Source organism: Microtus pennsylvanicus, chromosome 3, assembly GCF_037038515.1.
Source record: "Microtus pennsylvanicus isolate mMicPen1 chromosome 3, mMicPen1.hap1, whole genome shotgun sequence".
NCBI classification, from domain to species: domain Eukaryota; kingdom Metazoa; phylum Chordata; class Mammalia; order Rodentia; family Cricetidae; genus Microtus; species Microtus pennsylvanicus.
The window spans coordinates 28,380,748-28,404,581 of NC_134581.1; the positions used below are offsets into that span (position 1 = coordinate 28,380,748).

General features: G+C 44.9%; 1 protein-coding gene and 1 pseudogene across 3 annotated transcripts in view; one reads left to right on the forward strand and one right to left on the reverse strand.

Annotated features, from left to right (window-relative positions):
• Nucleotides 1-23,834, reverse strand: part of Slc9a9 (solute carrier family 9 member A9) — a 546,122-nt gene that overhangs the window by 146,540 nt on the left and 375,748 nt on the right. The gene's annotated exons all lie outside the window — the stretch shown is intronic.
• LOC142845719 (large ribosomal subunit protein uL5-like) overlaps nucleotides 9,628-23,834 on the forward strand; it is a 31,930-nt pseudogene continuing 17,723 nt past the window's right edge.

A 23,834-nucleotide genomic window follows, 5' to 3' on the forward strand; every position in this document is an offset into this window, starting at 1 on the left:
ATAATATGTTGTGTTTCCCCCATGTGTGTGTGTGCTTCTTGTAAAGGTGTGTCAGTGTGTTTCAAGTAGCCTTTCCTGGGTGAAAAGAATACTAACTCTCTCCTTGGTGCAAGGCCTGTTGCCCTCTTTAAGAAACCCCCTAAGTGCTCTATATCTCTAAATGAGCCATTTAAAAGCAAGGGCCAATGTCTTGCCCAGGGCCAGACGTGGAGCAGGCACTTAAAAAATGTGTGGAAAATGGAAGAGCCAGTATTTAGTGGAAAAGCAAGATTCATCCTGAACTCTTTTTTTTTCTTTAGCCTCGGTATCATTTGTTTTCTCAATTACACCACAGTTTCTCTTCTTCCCTCTTACAATCCCCTCAGCACTGTGTGTGCATATGTGTTGGTATGTGTGCTTTTATATCTGTGTATGTATGCAGTTTGCATATAAGTATATGAACATTCATCTGGAATACTTGTGTGTGTGCACATGAGTGTATACCTATGTACCTATGAGAACATACCCCAGGCTGCTCAATACTATTTCTTCACAGAAGGTACACTGAGCAGAGCCATCTTGCTTGATTCTATTGCCGGAGTCTTGCAGTCTGACTGGAGGAGAGCCGGTTAGGTAGGGTAAAGAGGGGTGATTGTTTAGTGGAGTGACATAGGAGAGCCTGCTGGGATGCTGACATAGGCTACAGTCTCATCTGAATAGAAATGATGCTGGTGCAGGAAGGAAGGGAGGGAAAGCAGAGGGATGGGAGCTGTGGAGGAGGGAGTGCAGTCAGGATCTGGAGTTCAGGCTCCAGAGGAAGGGGGGTGAGCCTTCTACTAGGGCAGGAAGCTTTTCCCAAGCTGTAGCAACAGACTAGAATACCCATTGCAATGGTCTCAACTCCAAGTTGAAGCCCTAGTATGACTTCATTTGAAACAGGATGTTTAGAGGGTAATTTTGGCAAATGAGGCCAGATTGGAGGTGTGCTAATCTAACAGGAGTGGTGTCATTATAAGAGGAAGGAGAGAGAAAGCTCAGAGAGATGGGAAGGCCATGGGAAGATACAGAGGAGATGCCTGTCTGGCCCACCCAGGAGTAAAATCTTGTCTCCCCACTCTTTTGAATTGTTATATGGAAGTGGTCCATGCTCAGGATCACCCTGGCTATGAAGCTTGTTATGGCAGCTCCAGCTGACTGAAACCTGACTCTCAATCCATCTCCCCATATGGTCAGAACAGCCTCCAAGATCCCAAGAGCCTCTGGATCTGGAGAAACTGTCTTATTAGATCCAGTGTCACAGATGCTGGGCAATGGATGGACCATCAGAGGAGGGATGCCAGTGTTCTGGGCTCTCAGTTTTGGAGTACTGAGCCCTGTCCTGAGCACTGGAGAGCATCCTTTTCTCATTCATTCCCTTCAAGAAAAAGCAGGCTGAGAAGAGGGTCTCTTTCGAGCAATGAAGATTTTTATGAAAACCAGGCTTTATGGACTTCTATTTTCACAGCTGCTTTCTAGTCTTCCTGGTGAGGCTTGCAGGGGGAAAGAGCTCAGCCTCTGGAGTGGAGGCATGATCCATCCCCTCCTAGTACTGTGGCCCATAGCTAACAATTTATGCTATCTTCATCTTAGTGTTCTTGCCTGTAATGTGGGGCTAATCCCATTATCAACTCATAAGCATGTTGTAGAGAATCAAGAAAAACAATACACATTTTATAAAAAGTCCTTAGTGCATGAGAAACAGAATTGACTCAAGCTTATCAGCTGGATACTCTGGGACAGAGGGAAGGACACTGGTGTGGGAGGTCCTTCTGTCTATGTGTTGTTTTTATTGGTTAATAAATAAAGAACTGCTTTGGGCCTATGGCAGGGAATAACAGAACTAGGTGGGGAAAGCTAGGCTGTATGCTGAGAGAAAGAAGGGTGGAGTCAGAGAGACACCATGGAGTCACTGCCAGAGCCAGACATGTTGAAACTTTGCCCTTTAAGCCACTGTCACGTGGTAATACACAGATTAAAGGAGATGGGTTAAATTAAGATGTGAGAGTTAGCCAATAAGAAGCTAGAGCTAATGGGCCAAGCAGTGATTTAAATAATACAGTTTCTGTGTGATTACTTCGTGACTAAGTGGCTGAGAACCAACAAGCAGCCTGTTGCTACAAATTGGTACCCAATGTGGGGCATGGACCCAAGATCCTGAGATTAAGAGTCTCATGCTCTACTGACTGAGCTAGCCAGGTGGCTGGGAACCAACAAGTGGCCCTTATTCCAACAGAACATGTAGACTGGGATACCTATTTCTAAAGGATATTGCTTCTTGGCTATTGGGAGAAAGAGAAAGGAGCATGTTTAATTGGGTGGCAGGCCTAGTGAGGGCTCATATCTGAAGGGTGCTTGGTTTTAGCTGGTGGGGGAAGGTGGGGAAGACATCCAAGGTTTGTGAAGGATGGACAAGGGATAATTTAGATGTCTAAGAGGGAAAATGAGCCTTCTAGAGAAATGTAGAAAGCCTGCTATGTAACCTGCAGCCAATTTAAATCTTGAGACAATGAGTGTAAAGTGTAAATAAGTTTGATAGTGTGAACTTCTCCCAACCTCCAGCGGCCTAAGAGTGGCAGGGGGAAGACTCGGAGCAGCTTCTTCTGATAACCCGTATTTACGGACTGTGCACACGGAGCCCCCAAGTCTGCTTTCACACCCAGTGACCGTGCTGATTTTCTCATTACACACTATGTTAACAATGAAGGGAAATATATTTGAGTTCTCACCTTGTGGCAGCTTCATTTTCATTTCTGGGTCCGTTCCCTTGGGACTACATGTGTAAATTGCCAGTTTATGATAATTTAATTTGTGGAATGCTTTGGACAAAGAACACATTTTCTTCATTTATGTAGTTGTGGGCACATTATTTTCTTTTCATTGCCCCATTGGGCTCTCCCTATTTGACAATAAGAGTGGAGGGTAACACCATACTTGCTGAGTACCTACTGTGTGCCAGGCAATATTGAAGGCAATCCACATATATGACTAAATCAATTTTTCACAGCCACCACATCTTATAGATAAGGGATAGCTTAAATGGCTGCTGATGGTCACAGAGGAAGTAAGAACCAGAATGAGGCTTCACCAGGCAGTCTTTCTCTGAAGTACATGCTTGGTACCCATACATTTCTCTAATGTACTTAAAATTTTCGGTTGATTTAAACTATTTGCTATGAAAATGTATAATATATCTCACTGAGCTCTTAACTATGACTTCTCTCTCCCCTTTCAACCCCTTCCACACATCACTAAGGATGGATTACAAGTATCACACATCTGCCCCTCTAGGTAACAAGTACATTTGTATGGATGCCCTAACCTGTTTTAGGAAAGACAAAGATGACACATTTTCCTTGCCTCCAAAGAACTCGAATTTTAGCTGGGGATTCTGATCACTCAACAGGCAAAGTATTGGCCCATCCCACATGCACAAGGTTCCAGAAGAAATAAGCTACGTACAGAGAAGTGTTAGGTCTATAGTGCTGGATTTACATCCGCCTCTGTAGGAGTCCTTTTAGTTCCTAAGCAGATGCCAGCTCATCCAGCTGGGCTGGAGAAATACTATGGCAACAAGATGCCAAGGACTCTGGTTATTGTGCTTTCTAACTTCATGAAAAGGGGAGTGTGGAATGCTAGGAAGGAGGCGGGGCATCTCCAGAGCTCATTTGCAGCAAGCTTAATTGGTTTCTTTGTTCAAATGGACCTGTCTAGAATTCCTCTAATATTCTAATATAGTGGTGGGGTACATCCTACGTGATTCTCGGGACACAGTGAGAACTTACCGGAAAGGGGACCGGCACTGGAACTGCCCACTCTGGGCTCAGTCTGCACCTGGCCACAGACTGGCTGCAGGGCCTTGAGGAAGTTATTCATTTAAACTTTCTAGGCTTCCAGTTTCTGATTTGTGACATGGACAGAGCATTGCCTTTCTTGAAGGCATCTAGGAAGGATTAGTAAAGAGTTTGGAAAGTTCTTGGTGTAACAGAGGTACAGCCAATCAAAGTCATCCTCAGTTCCAGTTACACAGTTAAACGTGACGATGGAAACTCAATGGCAGAATGTCCTTAAGTGGAATCATTATAGCTGGAGCAATCTTCGCTCCTCCTGCTTCTGCTTTGCCTTGGGGATGCTGAGAAAGGGTGAAAAGCCTATAAAAATGCAACTCAGGACGTCCAGATGCTGTTTTCAGCACTTGGAAAAAAACTCATATTATCATTTTAACTTTTGTTGGGTTTTCTATTGCCCTGCCTCAGTGGGATAGTGGATCTTATGGTTATGACTTCACATTGTAGTAAGAGGAGTGGGGATGCAGATTTGGGGGATTCATATTTGAATTCTGTGTCTGGTTCTCCTTGCCAGACACTGTACAGAGCAACGGTTCGGTATACATTTACATATCACAATCACTCTGGTAGTTTACAGGGGTAGACCGGGAGGAGCATCATCCACATTTTAAAGATCACGAAGCAAGACTCAGAGCCGCTGAATCATTTGCTCAAGGTTGCACAGCAAGTGAGAGTCTAGCAGCTGGCCCTGGCCCTGGTCCTGTGCTCTGCCTGTTAACCTGCCTGGCCTCCCGAAACATACTGATGTGGGGTTCCCCTCTGTATGCTATGAATATGTTTTATTACCATTGGTTAATAAAAAAAGCTGCTTTGGCCTATGGCAGGGCATAATATAGCTAGGCGGGAAAACTACACTGAGTGCAGGGAGAAAGAAGGCAAAGTCAGGCAGACGCCATGTAGTCACCCAAGAAGCAAGACGTGAGGTAACAAACCACAGTCTTGTGACAAAATATAAAATAATAGAAATGGGTTAATTTAAGATGTAAGAAATAGCTAGGAATACACCTGAGTCGTTGGCCAAACAGTATTGTAATTAATATAGTTTTTGTGTGATTTTTCACGTCTGGGTGGCTGGGAAATGAAAGCACAGTCTTTAATTAGAACATTCTATGGCCATAACCAGTTTAGAGATAAAGAATGCTGAACCCAGAGAGATTTCAGCTTTCCGTGCCCTCTTATAGCTACAGAAGAGTAGAGCATGAGCAAGCCCATTTTCTCAAAGTTGAATTCAGCTTCCTCCCTTTTTTTTTCCTGCCTGGAATACCACATTAAGAAAACAGACTGTTGGTTTTGTACTATCAGAGAAGGGTGTTCCAAATATGGAAATGGAAAAAAACTAGAAAGGAAGTACAGGTATAAACAGGATAAACATGCATCTTCATGCAAATTATTTTCCTTATGCGTACGTGTGCCTGTGTGCACATGCACACACACAGACACACCACACTTCCTATTCCTACCTGACCCTGAATCAGCAGCGATTACACTCAAACACAGACCTTGGCTACTAAGTAGAATTCTCCATGCGAATGAAACAGGGATCCTTGAAAAAACAGTTAATTCCAGGGCCACAGAAAGGAAAGTACAAGATGAGCCCGAAAAATCACACTGTTCCAATTAGTTTTTTATTAAATGCTCTGAGAGCACCAGTGAAGACAGAGCAGACAGGCTGAGGAGGCTCCTGATGGCCAAACTGAAGACAGTTTGAACATCAAAATAAATAATAACAGTAATATTCTCCAATCCACAGGATAAACCCATGAAGTCCATGCTGACATTAAAAAAAATGAACAGTTTCAAAGGACCTTTCTCAGAACACTATCTATGGGGGTAGGGGGTAAATGGGCGACATCAGAGCAGAGAAGTTGGAGTGATGCCTCCTTAACTAAGAGATCAAAGTGATGATGCCAATAATGGGAGACATCTCAATCACTGCCCCCGATGGTGCACATGCCAACTCAAACTCACTTCCAGAATGCGCCAGCGAATAATGATGCAAAAACTGCATCTAATCACAAGGCAGTACTACCCACACCCAAATGGAGACCCATGTACATTCCTGGCCATCCCTGCAAATTCTAAATGACATGGTGAGTGACCCGGGAGAACGGGGAGTAATCTGGATGTTCGTGTAGTATTTCCACAGCACAATTCTCACTCAGCAGACTCTTACGTACTGAAAACAGCTAGAGGATGAGTTGAACGACTTTCAATGGCCGAGGAAGAAAAAGGGTTGCATATGGATTGCGCTTGTTGTTCTTCAAAAGTTTGATGACAAAAAGGTAACGTCCCCAGCAGTAAGAACCTCGAACCGAGAAGAGGCACTGCATGTGGAGGGCTTAGGAAAGTGGGCAAAACCACAGGCTTTGGCTTGAATCCCAGCTTTGCCACTTAGCAACTATGTGGATCTAGCCAGACTATTTGTGTCTTACTTCCTGGTCTGTAAAATGGGATTAACCATGGCAGCTTAGGGGCTGTGTAGACTTAAGTGAGCTGGCAGCTTGCAGGGTTTAATATCAAGCATTCTGCAATGACTTTTTGGAACTGTGTTCTGCCTTTCTCCCTGAGAACATTCAATGAATCCACTTTCCCTCACAGAATGTGCCTGGCAAGACCACTGGTACCCTTACTGTATGGTCCATCCTATTATTCAGGCAGATGTTTGTATGTTTTATAAACAGAAGTCAAATAACAGATATATTTATATCTTCAGATGAAATTTTCTGGTGGTATACATTTGAGATGCAATCCTCAAGGTCTGAAAATTTTAAAATTTTATTTTGACTATGCATAATCATTCTATCAGGTGAAAGTACTGTGTTTGGAATAATTCAAAGATTGGACTGAAGAGAAAATGATTATCTCATTGACAAGATGTCTCTTAGGCTGTTTTAAAATATGCAAGCCTGGCCTGCTACGAAAGATTAAAGGGTATCTGACACCAAGTGTGGCTAATTCAATTAAAAGTGGAGCTGTTTAAAGAGTATGCCAAGCAATGTTCTAGTGGGGAGGGAATCCAGATCTACTTTGATCTTGATTCTTTGGAATTATGCCTTTTCCATCCTTGTATCCTTGATATCAGCTGCAACAACCCAATATTAAGAGCTGCATGTGGTTGGGGGATGGGGCATAAGGCTAATACTTTACAAAGCATCTTTTGTTGAGCACTTTTCTTTTTGTTAGTTCATCTTCACTGATTAAATTGTCTCAAGAACTCTGTGTACTTTTCCAGTTAGGTTCAGCCGACATGAGAGCAGATGGCCTTTGACAAGGCTCCTTCACATCATCATGAGACAGTCCCTTGCAATGTTACTTTAAAACACTTTATTTGGTTCATAATGACCATTGCTAACAGGACAAAATGGGCTCCCTCACCATTTATAGGAGGAAATACTCTAGCTGGATTCAACTCTGACTTTGTTCCAAGGGGATATTCCACTTGAATATGCCTTGTTCCAAACAAAGAGACATTGGCTTTTTTTCCCTCTCAAAACACAGAATTTTTGATGCACCTTCAAGATTCCATTTATATCAGTGACATAATGGTGTCAGGCTCTTTGAAGGAAGAGGAAAGAGCAGACAGCAACTGGTATTATATCGTTAAGTACCCAAGAATCAATTACATCCTTGCTGAGACAAGAGGCAATTTTCCCATTTAAACTTCACAGATGTAACGACTGGCAAATTATTGTTGGGTTGTTGCTTCTTTTATTATAATTAACAATTAAAAAACACGTTATAATGTAATTATCTGTTTACTATCTCTTACTGGCTCAGGTTGTAGCAATGACTTTATCTTCAATAAAGTATTTTAATCAACTCTTCTATATTCACTCATTAGTGTGAAACTGTTTTGGCCCTCACAATTAAAGCAATGAAAATTTCATGTTGATCCAGTTATGGAAGGAATCTCTTATGGGAATATATTAGTTCCCTTTCTTAAAATAAGCTCCGAGTCCATCGATTCTCCATTTTCTTGCCCTATTTCTCTCCTGTTTGCCCTGCTCATTTCTGAGTAATGTTTTCACCTCAATGAGCTCTGTGCTTACTATGACCCAGGTACTGTCTGCTTGATGAACTGTATATGACAACTGCTATTAGACCTTCTAAGATTATTTCATCTTTCTCTATATCTATCTATCTATCTATCTATCTATCTATCTATCTATCTATCTATCTCAGTTTCTACTATATCCTTTCTGACAGTAGGCACACCATGAGGCTATATGATTAGGCTATGACCATGGAACACAGGTTGCCAATTCATGAGGATCTACTAGTGATGATGGATGGATGGATAGATAGATAGATAGATAGATAGATAGATAGATAGATAGATGATTAATAGTTAGGCAGATGGTTGAGTTACTATAAGATATATAAAATGATTCTGAGATTTTCCTATGCTTTAGGCATCTTTTATAGTGGAGTAAATGATCTGTACTAATTATAATTATAAAGTAACCCGCTTATTAATTGTACCTTATGTTTCAATAAAATTAGATGTGAAGCAACTTGAAAAACTTTGGACAAAAAGGGGGACAAAAGGATGAGGGACCCAACTCTATTATGAAAAAATGATGGTCTCAGAATATCTGAAACAGGACTTAGGCATCCAATTAATCTTGGCTCTATACTTAAAGTGGCAGAAAGCCACATGTGTGAGAGAAGTATGCCCTGGTTCTGATGTTTCATCTTTTAGATTTGTTCCCCATTAGCTTAGGGCACTATATATATATTTCTCTTGGGGTCTGCATCTTGGGGCTCTCTCACTATTGTCTCTCAGCTGGCTGTAAACACAGTTCTTAGAAGCTACTACACATAAATGCTCAAAAAACTTGGCCTTTCAAGAGAGAGTAGAGGAGAGGGTGAAAAAAACTTGAAAGAACATTAGATGTGCTTCCTGTTATCACTAATAAAACATTCAAAGCAGGGTCACCCACACATTAGTAACGGAGTCAAACAGTATACGCAGTGGTGTTTAGAAGAAGGTCTCCCGGGAGTCTACAGTGACTGTCTGACAGGAGGAGGAGAGGAGGAAGAAGCAGGACAGATAAAGGGCGAAGGCCCAGTGAGCCCACCTCCAAGAGGAAGAGTGGAAGGAGTCCACTCCTGCCATCTTTCTAACCACCATGTGGACAGCTTATCTGTGTAAGTGTCTGTTGAGTGCCAGCTGCATGTCAGAACTGTGCTGGAAGCCGCAGAAAGAAGAGCTCTCCGTTATCTTGAAAACCATCAGCTCGTTGGGAGCAGAGATATGTCTGCATAGAGCAAAAGCGTAGGGAGGACCTGGGGGGGGCACTGGTTATTTTGCAAAGAGGAAGCTGTAACCCCAAATGCATTGATTCTCTGAGAAGCGAGTGACAGAACTAGACACACGAATCAGATAATCTGGAGCCCTGCCTGTGCCACTCTTTAGTCCGAGTCCCAGGAGCTTGGCAGCTATTAAAATAAAAACACACTTGGAAGACAGGTCATTTTCAGTCATTTGTGCTTCAGGGTTAATGACTTCACCTGAACCTTTATGTGAACAGATTTGGAAACAGCAAAGATAGAAGGACATTAGGAACCTGGGATTCAAGAATGCAGGCTATATCTAAAGAATCCATCCCGGTCAACTCGCAGTATGGTTTATTGATGCACAGCCATATGTTCCTCCCAACACATGGGTCTTGGGGACTCCTGACTCAGACCATTGGTACTAAGTTGGGCTCATTCACAGGCATCTTCTCTCCATGGATACGTGGATGCCATGTATCAGAATAGTGTATGGACTCCTGGTGAATCAAAGATGCTCACAGACTGAGAGAAAAAGCAGAGCCTAGAAGCCTTTTCCATGTGAGCCATGCGGAAGAGGCAGGACAATGACACAGAGGTGAGGAGAGCTCTCCCAGGCATCACTCTTTGCTCCAAGCTCAGCTCTAAAGGAGTCAAGGAGGCCAGCAGAGCCTCATTCTGCCTTCTGGGGCAGCACTGTCTTCGCTTGCAGTCAGTGGACCATGAGCTTGTATATGTAGTTTGGGTTACTGGCCCACCAGAGCCACCCCTGTGCTGAACCCCTTCTAAGCAAGGATGGTCACGTGCCCAGCTGGGCCAGACACGCATAAGCAGACATATGTTGGGTCGGAGCTTTGAGTAGATTTTGTTTCCTGGCTAGAAAAATGGGGCGATTCACCAAACACTCTTTTGCTTCCTTCCCTTCCAATCTTCTTTCCTCCCTTGCTTGCTTCTTCCCCTCTTTCTTTGTCACCCTCCATCTCCTGCTTTTTCTGAATCTACATGTGGTAGTCCTCCTAGGACCAGGACAAGCAACCGTGGGTACCAGAAAAAGTTCAAGCAAACACCTTTATTGCTCATCTTTTTATATCAGTTCTGGGATGTTGAGTCCAGATTTCATAATACAGAAGACAAGACACATTTGCTGGGCCATGTACTGGGCTATTTCCTAGTTTCATATCAAACAGTAGCCCCGAGATTCCAGGCTCCTACCATCTGGTGCCTCCAGTGCATCCGATCTCACCCGTTTCCCTCCTCTAAACCACTGCTCTGAGGGACACAGGTCACAACTCTGGGCGAGCCTTCCTGGAAGATCTAGTCCCACACTTTGCCTTGGGCTCCAGTGTTTTCTGTGCTGAGACAGCACTCAAAGTGTGGCTAGTATCTGGATTTGCCTGGATTGATGCCATGGCTTCCTGGCCTCCACCTTAGCCTCTCTGCAGGATGCAGCACAGATATCTTTATAACACCAGCTAGCTCACATCCCTCTTCTTCAGAGAGCTGTTTGATGCCTCCAGCCCAACACAGCTTTTCTCCAGTTAAGGGTCCTGTCTTAATGTCTCATCAGACCCTAGGAAGCTCCACCCCCTTTCTTTCTCCATTAGCTAAGCCACTCTCCTCCTCACTAAGGCTCCAGCAACAGGGCTGGACTTTTCAGAGACACTACTGCCCATAAGTTTGGTGCAAACATGTTCTTCAGCTGGCATGCCCTTCCTTCTTCCTTTTCTAGTCTTTTCCAAGAGACACCTTACCATTGAGGCATCCCTCGGTCACCGTACTTCAGGTCACATTCCAACCTCACAGTCCTAACCCTCTATCTCCCCGCGCCCGCTCTTCTACTTCTCTTATCTAATATATAATTTGCATAGTTATCATGTTATTTTCTTATGATTTATCTCCTCTTGTTATAGTAAAAACTCCCAGAGGACAAGCTTTTGTACCCCTCCCCTCCCCCTTTTCTCCTCTCCTTTCTTCACTTCCTGTATTGCCTTTCTTATTGTTACATGAGTTATTTCAAATACTCGACACACATATACCTGTATCCTTTATCTATGTGGGTTGTTTCATGTGAGGCTAACTTGGTCCTGAGCACCTGCTCTGTGGGAATCCTCTCAATAGTGGAGGTATGCACTGGGACCTGGGCCTTAGAAGATCACTAGTTGGGTTTGTTGTCTCTTCATCCAGCAGGCCAGATGGGACTGAGTAAATGGTAACTCATCAAATATAGGAAGAAGGACTAAAAATGTGACTTCTAGAGGGCTTTCTCATTATGATTATACTCCCAATTTATACCAAAAATAAAATAAAAATAAAAAAAGGTAACCAGGTGGCTCCAGACTGGAGTGGTTCCTTATTTATAAAGAAAGATGTTTTAGTAATTCTTCTGAGTTTTTCTCCAAGAATGATGGCTGCCTGGATGATCATGTCTGAATGTTATCCCACCACTGATGTCACTTCCCTTCCTTGGGTTCAGGACTTTCTCTGATGAGATCAACACCATCCCCTAGATCTGGGATTGAGGTTAGAGCCCGGCTAGTGGTGTACCTTTCTCTGCTTTGACCTTAACAATGAGAAAGAGGTTAACTCAGATGATGAGAAACTATTTAAATAGCGCCTTTGGCTCGATCTTCCTTCTAAAGCAAATCTATCTGGGCTCCATCATAGGAATCTATCTCGATGGTTGGCTCCTGTCTTTATAGAGAGTGGACCATTCACGTAACGATTTTATAGATTTCTTTCTTTTTACTTCAAGTTCCCACCAACAAGAGCCCCTCTTCACGCCGAAGCTGTGCTTTTCGATGATCCCTTGGTTCTTTTAGAGGGTTATCCCTCTAGACAACAGGGATGCGTATTTACTGTTATTTAGTAATATCTCTGTGCACAAATTTGCATTGTGTGTTTTGATGGCTTATCTCGCTGATGGAAAAGTACTTTATAACCCAGAGGCATTTCAGCAGATCAAGGAGATTCATTACCCTGGCGGTTTTTCATTTTCAGATAGAAATGAGTAGAAATTATCCAATTTCTCTTTTTATAATAACGTCCAATACATTTAGTGTCCAATTTCACACTGGCCCTTGATTTATCACAGTTGCCAGATGAACTGATGTCTGCTGACAACACGAAAGCGGGATGTCTCCTAACCCTTTAAGCACCAGGTACCAAGAGTAGAGAATAACACAGGAAGTTTCGCTCTGAAACACACCCCAGAAAACAATTAATTTATATCCTGCTTATTTGTTTCTTTCGCTTGTCCTGTCCTGTTCCAAATCTTGAGAGCATCTACATATTCTTGGAATTGGAATGGGTCTCTCTGAAAATTTTACTAAGAGCAACTAGCAAGTAGAGAGGTTGTTTTAACCCTTCAGCTTCAGTGGCCCCGAAGTTCCAATGGCTTGCATCTTCTGGACCTTTGCATGACCGCTTTTCAGAGAGTGTCGTCTCACTTCCTCTCTTCATCACTAGGGGGCGATGTGCTGCAGAAGGACTCGGGGTCAGGACCTAGCCACCATAGTTTATTGCCTGTCTGGCTTTGAATAAGTAACTGTCTCCCACGACCTGTTTTTTGATCTTTCAAGTGGATCCAATAAGAAGATAATAAATAATAAGGCAGCTTTCACCATGAAACCTCCCACATACTTAATTTCACTTAATTAAAGTGATATTTCAAGGTCACACCAGGGCCTCGTACCTATCTCAAGGTGGCTCTCCTGGAGAATCAAGACAGATGCTACAATGATAAAGCAGACACAGTTCCGACTCTGCAGATAGATTGAGGGTCGGTGGGCGACGGGTGAGGGGCTGAATTTTAAGAAAGAAGAACAGGAGGGAGGGCAGAGCTGAAAAGGAGAGCAAAGCTTTGGAGGCTATCCCGGAAGACCCTTGCTTAGCTTTCACTAGATTGGAATCTCCTGTAATTCCTGAGAGCTGATGAACTCATGGACGAACATCCTGTCACTTTTCTTTCTTGTCATCTCATCGTGCTATGACCACGAGGTCCCCTATGGGCATCTCCTCCAAGTTCTCCCAGGGCTGGTGGGAGGCCCTTCCTGCTGTCTAGTGCTATACTAGAAGGGGCTGACAGACAGGAAGTCTAAGCACAGGAAAGAGCAGAGCAGCTGGAAACCAAGGAAAATAGGAGCGGGCTGGACTGAGGAGTCTTGCTGCTGGCAGGGTTGGCCCACAGCCCCTGCCCAGGCATACCTCCTCACCCTCCTAACTACTAATGAGCTGGTCCCTCACCTAAGAAACATTATTATGAGTGTGTTTAGCAGTAGAATGAGCCTGGCTGGTCACCACTGCCCACACAGCAACTTTAGACTGCTGGGGTGAAGGGAACGTAACTGAGTGGCCGTGCACTTGAATAGCATATACAGTCCAAGGCCCAATAAGCGTGGCAAACAGATAAACAAGCAAACAAAGAAACCAAGCCCTGTGACCACTGGAGTGAATGGTGCATGGTAATAAAGCAACTTCAGGTCTTCGGATAGAAAGTGCTATAAATTCAAAACAGCTCCCACCAGCTCTACTCAGTCCCCCAGGAGCTGAGAGGTGAGTTACTGTCATCTCCAGTGCGTCTTTTCCAGCTTGGTCCAGTAAGTTGTCAAAGGCAGAGTGAAGAAGGCAAGGGAATGGTCCCTTTGTAGACCACTGCAGTGTAGAAGGAGGTGGGGCTACGGGAGGCCAGGGTTCTTCATATAACGCTGCACAACAAAACATTTCCTCTCTGTGTACTGTAATTTGTGGCCAATTAGGTGTAAATGCATTCTGGCTGAGCAGCTTCCATCCAGAGGTCAGCAGCTGTGCTTTCTAGTGGACTATATTCTAATCACAGGAGCATGAGCATCCTGGGAAGAATAACACGTTTGCATGGGTCTACCTTCATGCCTCCTTCTTCCAGAGCGGGCAGGGTACTAAATCTCCCTGGTGAGACTCTCACTATTGATATATCATGTTTGTTTGGTTAAAAACTCAATTCTGCCTGCTTCTGCCACTCCTGAGCCACACGTCAGCAGCACTCCCAACTTCCTCCCTAGTCCCCTGGACACAGTGACTTCTCCGTAGCAATAGTGGGAATGGATCCCAGACTATTGGGGTTGGAAGGGACACTAAAGAGTCCAGAGGTGACACGCACGGTCCTGTGGCAAGTCACGTTGTCCCGATTCCAGTCCTATGTTCCCTCTTTCCCTTTCAGTTCCCCCTTCCCTCAAACTGAAGCGGGTTACGTCTAGACCTATCTCATTCTTGGCCAGACATGCTCGGATTCCAAGAGAGCCATCAGTAGACCCAGGGTGGCAGGGGGAGGCAGGGGACACCGGCAAGGGCCTGTCATAGTTTGCTCTGTCAGAAGATGAAGACATGCTGCGTCTCTTGAAGCTCGGTGGCATTGTATCATCTAGGGATCTGAGATTTTAACCCAGAAAGCATCTGCTATCTGCTAGAAGAACAGTTGAGGCCCGAGGCAGCTTAGCAGGCAGGAAAGTAGGGCACGTTGAATTCTATACCCTGTGGGAGAGCTGCGGTCGGATGACAGGAACAGGCTGTGACCTCCCTGTTAGGGTCTTGGGGAAAAAATTGACTCCTGACCTCAGTCACCAAACTGGAGGTGGAAACAATGAAAGGGTTTTACTCACTAGAAAGACCTATTTTGTTCACTGAAGAAAAATCGCTCTAATGGGTGTTCATAAAATAATTCCTATTGAGCAAGACTATAAACTTAGCAGCATGTACCGTTCAGAAGACAGAAGAGCCAGGTGGACTGGGAAACACATTGCCTTTAAGTTAAATGACTGGGCTCTCTCTTACGGTCACTAGGAAATTATAGAGGGGAGCTGTTAGCTTGGCATTTCCTTTTTCAATAGTAAATCAATGGATCCTTCATTTTGACTAAATTGTTTTCCTGCCCTCCAGGGAAAATATGACACAAGCCTCATGCAGATACGGAAGGGAAAGGCCAGGCGGGGACAAAACATTTAATTAAATCCCCTTTTATAAAGCAGCCTCCCCTCAGCTTGACAAATGGATGAAGCAAAATGTGCTTATGCAGGCGAAACAATTAAGCAGGTCCATCACAGTTTACAAGCAGCTTGGCTTGAGGGGAGCTGGTGATCCATCCTGCGCCTGTCACGTGTGTGCTGGGGAGGTGACAGGAGCCAGGAGCCCAGCCTCCTCAGCGTGGCGGCCTGGGTTCTTCACTCCCTTCATGGAGCTAGGGTTAGTGCTGGGGTTGGAAGCACCTGAGGTACTGTGTTTTCAGGACAGCACGGAGAGTTATTTAGAATACCCCTTGGGCTGTATGTGTGTGCACACACTTGTGTGAGTTTGCATGGGATGGTGGGGGTGATATGGAAAAACAGTGTTGGAGGACGTCTGCTTTAGTCTGGTCCAGTCATTCCCAAACCTTTGCCAGGTACAGGGGAGTCTGAGGAGTTCCTGTTGAAGATGTTAGAAACAAATTTCCAGTCCCTCTCTGGAGAGTGCCATCAAGGCACATGGTTCTTGAGCAGAGACTGGTCTCCAGTTTCCAGCCACTGGTCTGAGGCACCTCAGCCCCCGGGACCAGACCATACCCAGTTCAGGAAGGTAACTGTTTAAGAGGACTCAGGGACTCACTTGATGGGTAAAGGTCACGTTATTGGCTAAACTCAGTTTCTTAGGTTTGAGAGCCCAGAGCTATTGCTATTATACCCATGACCTTCTGTGTCCTTACTGAGGTCTGTTCATCTGTAAATTAATCATTTATTCAATTCTTTTCTTGTTCAACATTGAACTCGCAAGTTTATATAGGCTGCTTTATGTCCAGCTGCAGATGTGTGGGCCCAGGGTATATGAACAGCACCTGTGCCCTGGAGAAACAGCAGTGCAGCGCATACGACAGCCTTCCGAATGCAGGACAGTCATGGGCATTGCCCACATGCCAGGCATCACTCAGCCTTTCCGGTGGGCCAACCCTGGGAGTCCTCCAAAAGAGCCCTGTGCAGTAGGTACGGTCAATCTCACTCCAAAGGTGACAGAGTAGAGGTAAAGAGGGGTAAAGAAATTCCCCTTGGGATGCCCAGCAGCTAAGAAAGGAAGAAGACCGAGAACTAGAATCTGCATTAGCCCATCGTCTAAGATACGAGCTTGTACCACCTCGGGCTCAGTTTGCTGTGCATTCAGAGTCTAATGCGGGGAAAGGAGAATGGCTTAGTCCCTGATGAAAAAAGTTCATCTAAGCATGAGACAGGTGGGATAAGGGAAACGGAACAAGACACCCTCTGAGCCACAGAGACTTTGGAAATAAGGGCCTGGAGGCTGTCGTCATACCTGATGTGGGGAGTCATGAGGGCTTCATGTGTGTGTGTCTTATCCTCCTACTTAGGTTAAACTCTTTGAGGACATTCTGTTCTTCTCTGTTTCTATTTCCCACCTTCTCCTTAGCATTCCCTACAACGCTTGCTTTCTGTATGAAGACAGAGGATGGGACAGAAATCACAGAGACTTGAGAGGCTGATGCATCTATTTAGGGCTTTGCTAGGTGGGATTCAAGACAAGATGTTTAGCCCCTGAGGACAAAGTAGGAGCCACTCACCCTGGGTGGGGGCAGGTCATTAGAACTCTGACATCTGACTTTGGCCTTAAACCTTAACAGAAAGAAGGCATTTCAGGGGCTACCCTGGCACCACATTCAGCTTGCCTCTGGTGTGATGGGGTTTTTGGACTAGCTGAATTAGCTGGCCCTAGATGCATTGTCCTCATGCATATCAGCTACCATCAAAGTATGCTCATGGCTGGAAAGGGCCATTGAGGCAGAGTGACTTTATAAGGAAGAGGGGAATCCCACTGATGGAAGTCGAGAAGGTGCTCGCTTCCCCCTGCCGTTTTCTTCTGCAGCAGAGACACCATTTAAAGACTTTGCGAGTGCTGAAAAAATGGCAATTTCAAAGCGTTTCCTGGAGGAAACCAGGAAGTCTTTCAATGGTAGGCTAATAAAATCTTTAGTTGCCCTATGCTCATGCCACGAGAATTGCCAGAGGTTTCTTTTCCACTCATTCTTGGCAGAGTGGGGAACGCACCTCATCAGGTGTGTGAAACTATTTAGGAAAAGAGCAGTGGGAACGTGGAAGGGCGAGCTGAGGGCCTCAGCCGGCCTTAGTTTCCCAGCAGAGCTTGCACTGAGCCCGGTGATCTGCTCTTTGATGGGAAATCCCAGAATGATCACAGCTTCATGGTTAGAAAGAGCATTGTGCCCCCAAAGGATTTTCACTAGCAAAAATGGAGTCTTTAAATACATTCGAGCAGAAGAGGCTTTGAAATGAGCCTCGCTGACTTAGGGGGCTACTCCTCCTGAGCACTTGGCAGAGAATTATGTATGGGTTTATAGGAACTGTTCTAGAGAATTCTCTTTTGAATTTAGGACTTGACTTGGGGCAACTCCATTCTGTGGCATCAGGAAGTTTCTCTTTTTGAGCAGGCTCACCCCTCACCAGGACATGGCTGTGTTGACATATCCTTGCTAGCTAGGTCTTTTTCATATCTACATTTTCCCTTCCTCTTACCGACACCCAGCTGCCCCTACTTTCTGTGTCCCCAGTGATGGTAAACACTTACCTGGTAACCAGTGAGTGAGTATCAGTAACTTGGAAGAATTGGAACCACACTCAGTTCTCCCCCTAACCCGGAACCTCTCTCAGTTCTCCCCCTAACCCGGAACCTCTCTCAGTCCTCACCCTAACCCCGTACGCTGTATTTTGTGGTAGAACACGCTGAGCGTTGTCTTGTTCCCAGGCTATGCGGAAATGGGTGTGCAGATATGCTAGGGAACGTGGGAAATGAACACCACTCCTGAGATTCTCATAGGAAACTTCAGACAGACCATTTTAAAACCAAATGGACATCCCTTCACTGTCAGATACCTTTGCACACGTCCACAGCCTCTTTATAGCCTGCCATCCTTCCTCTGCCTTGAGGAACCCGAGGGTCAGTCACGGGTGTCTTGTCATGAAAAGGTGTGCATATCCTGTGTTGATAAGGATAACCCAAGACTGGGATTGCCAGTTGTCATCTGAGAGCCAATGTCTGCCATGCAGCTATGTTCAAGTACTGAGTGCAGGCCCTGGTGGCCTGTGGTTTCCACCTTTTTGAGGTCTGCTTTTCTGTAGCCTTTCCGTTTCTCTTTCTCAGCCCTACAGTTGTAGTGTGGTCATAGATGGAGCAATCTTTAAAATATCATCTAAACAATCGGGCATTTGCACATCTTCCCCACAATGCACCTCACCATCACTCAGATCACTTGCTCCACCCAAATCTTCCATCTCATGACAACCCAGTGGCTGCCCTGGCTGACCAGCTCCTGTGTAATGGGCCCTCGCTGCTCCCTCCTGCAGCCCATGCCTTCCCTCTTCAGTGGCACCCTTTCATCACTCCTAGAAGAGAGTCTTTGCTCTCCGGATTTTACGGTTAAACTCTTCCTTATGGAGAAGGTTTCTGATCAAAGTCACTTTTCCCAGGAAGGTTGTCCTTCCTGAAATAGATAACTGTTTCCATTGTTGCCTTACCCTTCCAACACTTACCAAAGATCATCATATAAAATCATAAATCTTAATTGGTTCTTGTCTATATCACATTGAGCATCATGCAGTCTCTAGGAAATAGGTCTTTGTTCTCTGTCCTCATAGCATAGAGAAATGTCTAGAAGCAGCAGGAAGTGAACGTTTCTGAATGAGCGACCTGCAGAGAGTCTCACGTTAGCCCCATTTTACAGAAGAAAAAATAGAGGCTCAGATGACTCACTTGGAAAATGGTGGGACTGGGATGGAAGCAGAGTTCTAATTCCAGGAAAGACACACTTTAGCCCCTCTAGTTAATTGCTTGTTTTTGACAGGCTCTTTATAGGGAGCCCCAAAACAAGTGGGGCGTCAGTCTAATAGATTGACTCAAACAGGGCATAGGTACTTGTAGTTGAGAATGTTTAGTACCTAGATAAGGTGGAGAAGGGAACATTTATCTCCCTATGAATCTAGATGGGATAGGGGACTTTTGAAGCTAGAAGGACAAGGTCAGCACATGTGAAGGCACTGGGGTGTGACATGCTTTGGGTGTGGAGCACTTAAAATAGTTGGCTGTCTGTCTGGAGCGGGAGAGGAAAGTCTGGCCAGAATGGACGTATAGTGACACTGGTATACTAAGGTGGGCTTCCTAAGACAGGGCTTTGTGCTGCTGACAGTGATGTCTTCCATGAATGAGTACAGTGTGCCCTGCTGGTGGCTTCCCAAGCTCTCTCAAGCTAGAAAACCCGACAACCACAGTCCTGCTGTTCCCTGCACTGCTTGATCCCCACATGATTCTGTTTAAAGCTACAGGTTACACTAGAATGACAAGTGGCACCCGTGAGGCTAAGAATTATAAGGTCTTACTTAAAGCACATGAGAGGACAAGAGAGGACACAATGCTGTGTAAGGAGACCGTCAAGCTGACGGGGCTGGGGGTGGGGTGGGAATGGGAGATGCTTGACAAGGGTTTTCCTACTCAGCTGGAAGAATGTTCTCCGAGGTCATGGTCCTTTGATTGTTTCCAGTACTTAAGCATGATCAACGGCCATTTAAGCCATGTAATGTACAACGAGAACTCCAGTTACAGCCTCTGGGAAAGAAAGAGGCTTTTGAGTCCTCTGAAATGCTTGCTGGCTGAAGAGACACATTAAGACGGGCTGTAAAACAAACCATTCTCCAGGTGAGCAGAGCGTAGCCTGGGCTGGGAAGGGGAGGTTGACCTGGTCCCTGTCACCACAAGTTTGCTAATTATGATCCCTTAAAGCCTCTACCAAGATTCTTCTCTGTGCACGTGTGCCTGCTAGTCTAATGAGGTGAATGGTCTTTTTTGAAAGGTTTACGGCATTCTAGTATTTCAAGATATAATCTGTGCTGTTTCTACAGTCACTGCTTTGCTTTGTTGTGTTTCTATCCGTTTTAATCACTGTGGTAATGTGCTGCCTGCACCTGGAGGTGCTGCCCTGAAAGGCTATACTTTAAGATACAAACAACTGGATAAAGGAATAAATCCACAGATGACGGGCAGCTCATGGGAGTAAAGTCAGTGTCTAAAGGAGTTTCTTTTTTTCATCTTGGGATTGAGTGTGAGTGTGCAATGGTCTCTTCCAAGGCTATCCACAGAAATGTGATGTCCAAGGTCACCCACTGAGCAGGAGCAGAGCTGAGAATGCAAGGCAATAGTCCCAAAGGGTCTCTTAGTTCTGCGTAACTAGAATCCATGCTACCATGTTTAAATTCAATCTCACAGTCCCCACAAATCTAAAAGGAACAGCGACAATGAAGGTGAAAGTGTACATTTTCTAACTTAACTCTGGTAGCAATTGAATTCTAGTTCTTTTGGCCAGGAAACAAATTCCATAGGCTCAGTTCCTAACCTGAGTCATATTATACCAGCCATATACTCAGTGGCAGTCCTTGGCTTAATAAAATAGGAAATGAACCATTGACTCAGAGTTCCCTGACTTCCACTGGGAATTGCAATGACTTAAGCCACCTCAACACCCCACAGCCACATCACACAAGTTTCCGTATCTAAGCACAAGCAAGGTCAAAACAAAAGATGACATTTCATAAAAGAGTTGCAGCTACGTCTTGATGTTTTAACTGACTTCCTAAAAACACTTAGAATCAGCGCCAACTGTTTTCATGTAAAATGAAAAAGGAAATCAAACTCAACACTCTTGCAGCAAAATTCTTTAGTACTGAATTTGGCCAGATGCCTACGTTTTCTCTGTGTAAACAGGGTCAAGAGTGAGGTCAGCCAATTGGAAAGCAAGGTCCTGGCATCCTATTTTTCTTGAGCTCAAAGATGGCAATGAAGTTGCCAGGTTTCCACAAAATTGTGATGCAAATGTGGGGCCTAATGCCGTGGTTTGAGTGTGAAAGTCCCCAAGGCTCAAGTTTTGAAAGCCTGGTCTACAGAAGCCTGGCTGGAAGAAGTAGATGTGGGATGGGAGCGTGTCCCCTGTAAAGGCTGTCCTGTACCCCGTCCCTGGCTTTCTTTCTCTGCCTGTGGTCATCACTGAGGTGAAGAAGTTCTTTTGATAAATGCCCCCGCTGCAGTGATATCTTGTCCAGTCACATTGAGGGCAAATGTCCCCATTGCAGTGATATCCTGTCCAATCACATTGAGAGCAGATGCCCCTACTGCAGTGATATCTTGCCCAGTCACATTGAGGGCAAATGCCCCCACTGCAGTGATATCTTGTCCAGTCTCATTGAGGGCAAATGTCCCCACTGCAGTGGTGTCCTGTCCAATCACATTGAGGGCAAATGTCTCCACTGCAGTGGTGTCCTGTCCAATCACATTGAGAGCAGATGCCCCTACTGCAGTGATATCTTGTCCAGTCTCATTGAGGGCAAATGTCCCCACTGCAGTGGTGTCCTGTCCAATCACATTGAGGCCAAGTAGCTATGGAGTGAAAAATTGTCTGGAATCGGGAGCATAATAAATGTTCCTCCCTTTGATTTATCTGTATCAGGAGATTGGGTGTAGCTATGAGAAAAGTATCTAAGCTGGATAACCTAGGTGAGCTGGGCAGTGGTGGCACACACCTTTAATCCCAGCACTCAGAAGGCAAAGGCAGGCAGATCTCAGTGAGTTTGAAGGCAGCCTGGTCTACAAAATGAATTCCAGGATAGGCTCCAAAGCTACAGAGAAACCCTGTCTAGAAAAAAAAGAAAGAAAGAAAAGTAAAGTATCTGATGTGACATGTCCAGGACTCAGTGCTGGAGCCTAGAGCATTTGGAACAGACAGAAAACAATTTGAGAGGTTGGGGGAGATGGCTAAGTCAACAAAGTATTTGCTTTGCAAACATGAGGACCCAGGTACAGTGGTACCTTTCTGTGTCCTCAGGCTTGGTGATGGGGTGGGGTTGAAGACAGGGTTTTGATCCCTGGGTTTTGCTGGCCAGTCAGTATAACCAAAAGGTGAGCTCAAGGCTAGTGAGAGAGATGCAGTCTCAAAATATGAGGTGAACAGCACTGATAAAGATGCCCGATGACCTCTGGGCCCTGCATGCACATGCATGTATACGTATACAAACAAACACACACACACACACACACACACACGGGGGGGGGGGGGAGACTGCAGATTCTCTCTAGGGAGCTGGTTCCTGGGAGGACTTGTTATTTGCTGGTAGTTCTTTTAAAAAGTCCTCCTGTTACTTCTCAGAAATAGTCTCAATTCATGCACAGTGAGTCCTGTGCACCAGGTTGGGTCTGTCACAAAAAGAGCTTTTCTTTTTCCCTTCCTGATCTTTTCTGCCCCACTCCTATCTCTGTCTTGGCTTTGCCAAGTTTAGGGAATGTTGGGAAAATGTATCTCAGCCATTGAGAGAAGATGGGACTGGCACACAAGCAAAACCATGGGCCTTCGATGGAGCAGGGCCAGTCTGATCACTGGAGTTTGATGGAAGTTGGAATTGAAGGGTGCTGATGCAGGGAGCAAGGTAGATTTGGTGAGAGACTTGTAAAATCGTTTATTGATGGCTTCTGCTCCAGTGAACTGGAAAGATCATCAGTTTAAAAAAAGTAAGCTGAGAAAGAAGAGATGGGGGCTCGAGGAGAGTGGAGGGGAGCCAGCTAAGCAGTGCGAAAGAGAATGGGCTTGGGAGCTTCAGGATGATTGATGGGCCCAGTGCCTACTGTATGCCAGGGGCTGTGCTAGGAGCTGGGAGGCAGACTCTCTCTCCCCCTCAGAAGTCCCACAGTCTACAGTGGAGAACTACCATTCGGATATAGAAGAGGAGTACTTTCTGGGTCTGGGATTTATCAGGAAGAGAAGTTTGAGGACATCGGTGGCTAGAGGCCAATCAGAGAAAGGTTCTCAGAGGAGCTGACTAATGTCTTTTGGACATAAAGAGGAAATAGTGACCACCCAGTAATGAAAGTAGGAAGGCTGGCTGCCTTGATAAAGAGAAAAAGTCCTGTGTGGGATTATGTGACATACTGCGGAAGAAATGAAAGAATATCAGTTTACTGAAATGTAGGGTATGTGTGCATATATACACACACGGTCATAATGTGTACAAGCTTACATGCATGGATGGATGTTTGACAGGAATCCCAGAAATATGTCTGCTGAATGTCATGACTAGCACATCCGGCCTTCCTATTTCCATGCAATGTTCGTCACACACTTGAAACTACCTCCATTCCCTGGATCCCAGACTGCAAACACACTTGCAGAAAGCCTACCTACCTTGTGTTCTCTGTTTCTTATAACATATACTGAAAGCAGACGGATACACTGAATACCCAGTAAGAAGCAGACAGGAGATATAAACACAGGCCACAGTTTCATTTCATCTTGGTCCCTGACCAGACTATATACTCTGAGGATTTGGCTCAGTGAGCTATTAAAAACAGATTAAGAAATGTTTGTATCAAGGATTCAAAGCAGAGATATTAAGTAAAACAAATAAATAGAAAAAGGAACCTCTGCCATAGCTTTATAAAATGTGTTTACTCCCATAGTCTTTGGTGTTTTAGTTTATTTTGCTTTGCCATCAACCGAGAAATTCTTGCTGAAAAGCACTGCCTCAAAATCAATTTACCTCAGAAAAGAAAAGAAAACAAAACAAAAAACCAAAAAACCCACCCTGTTTGCCAACCATGAACACATATACTAGAGTGGTGGTTTGAATGAAAATGGCCCCA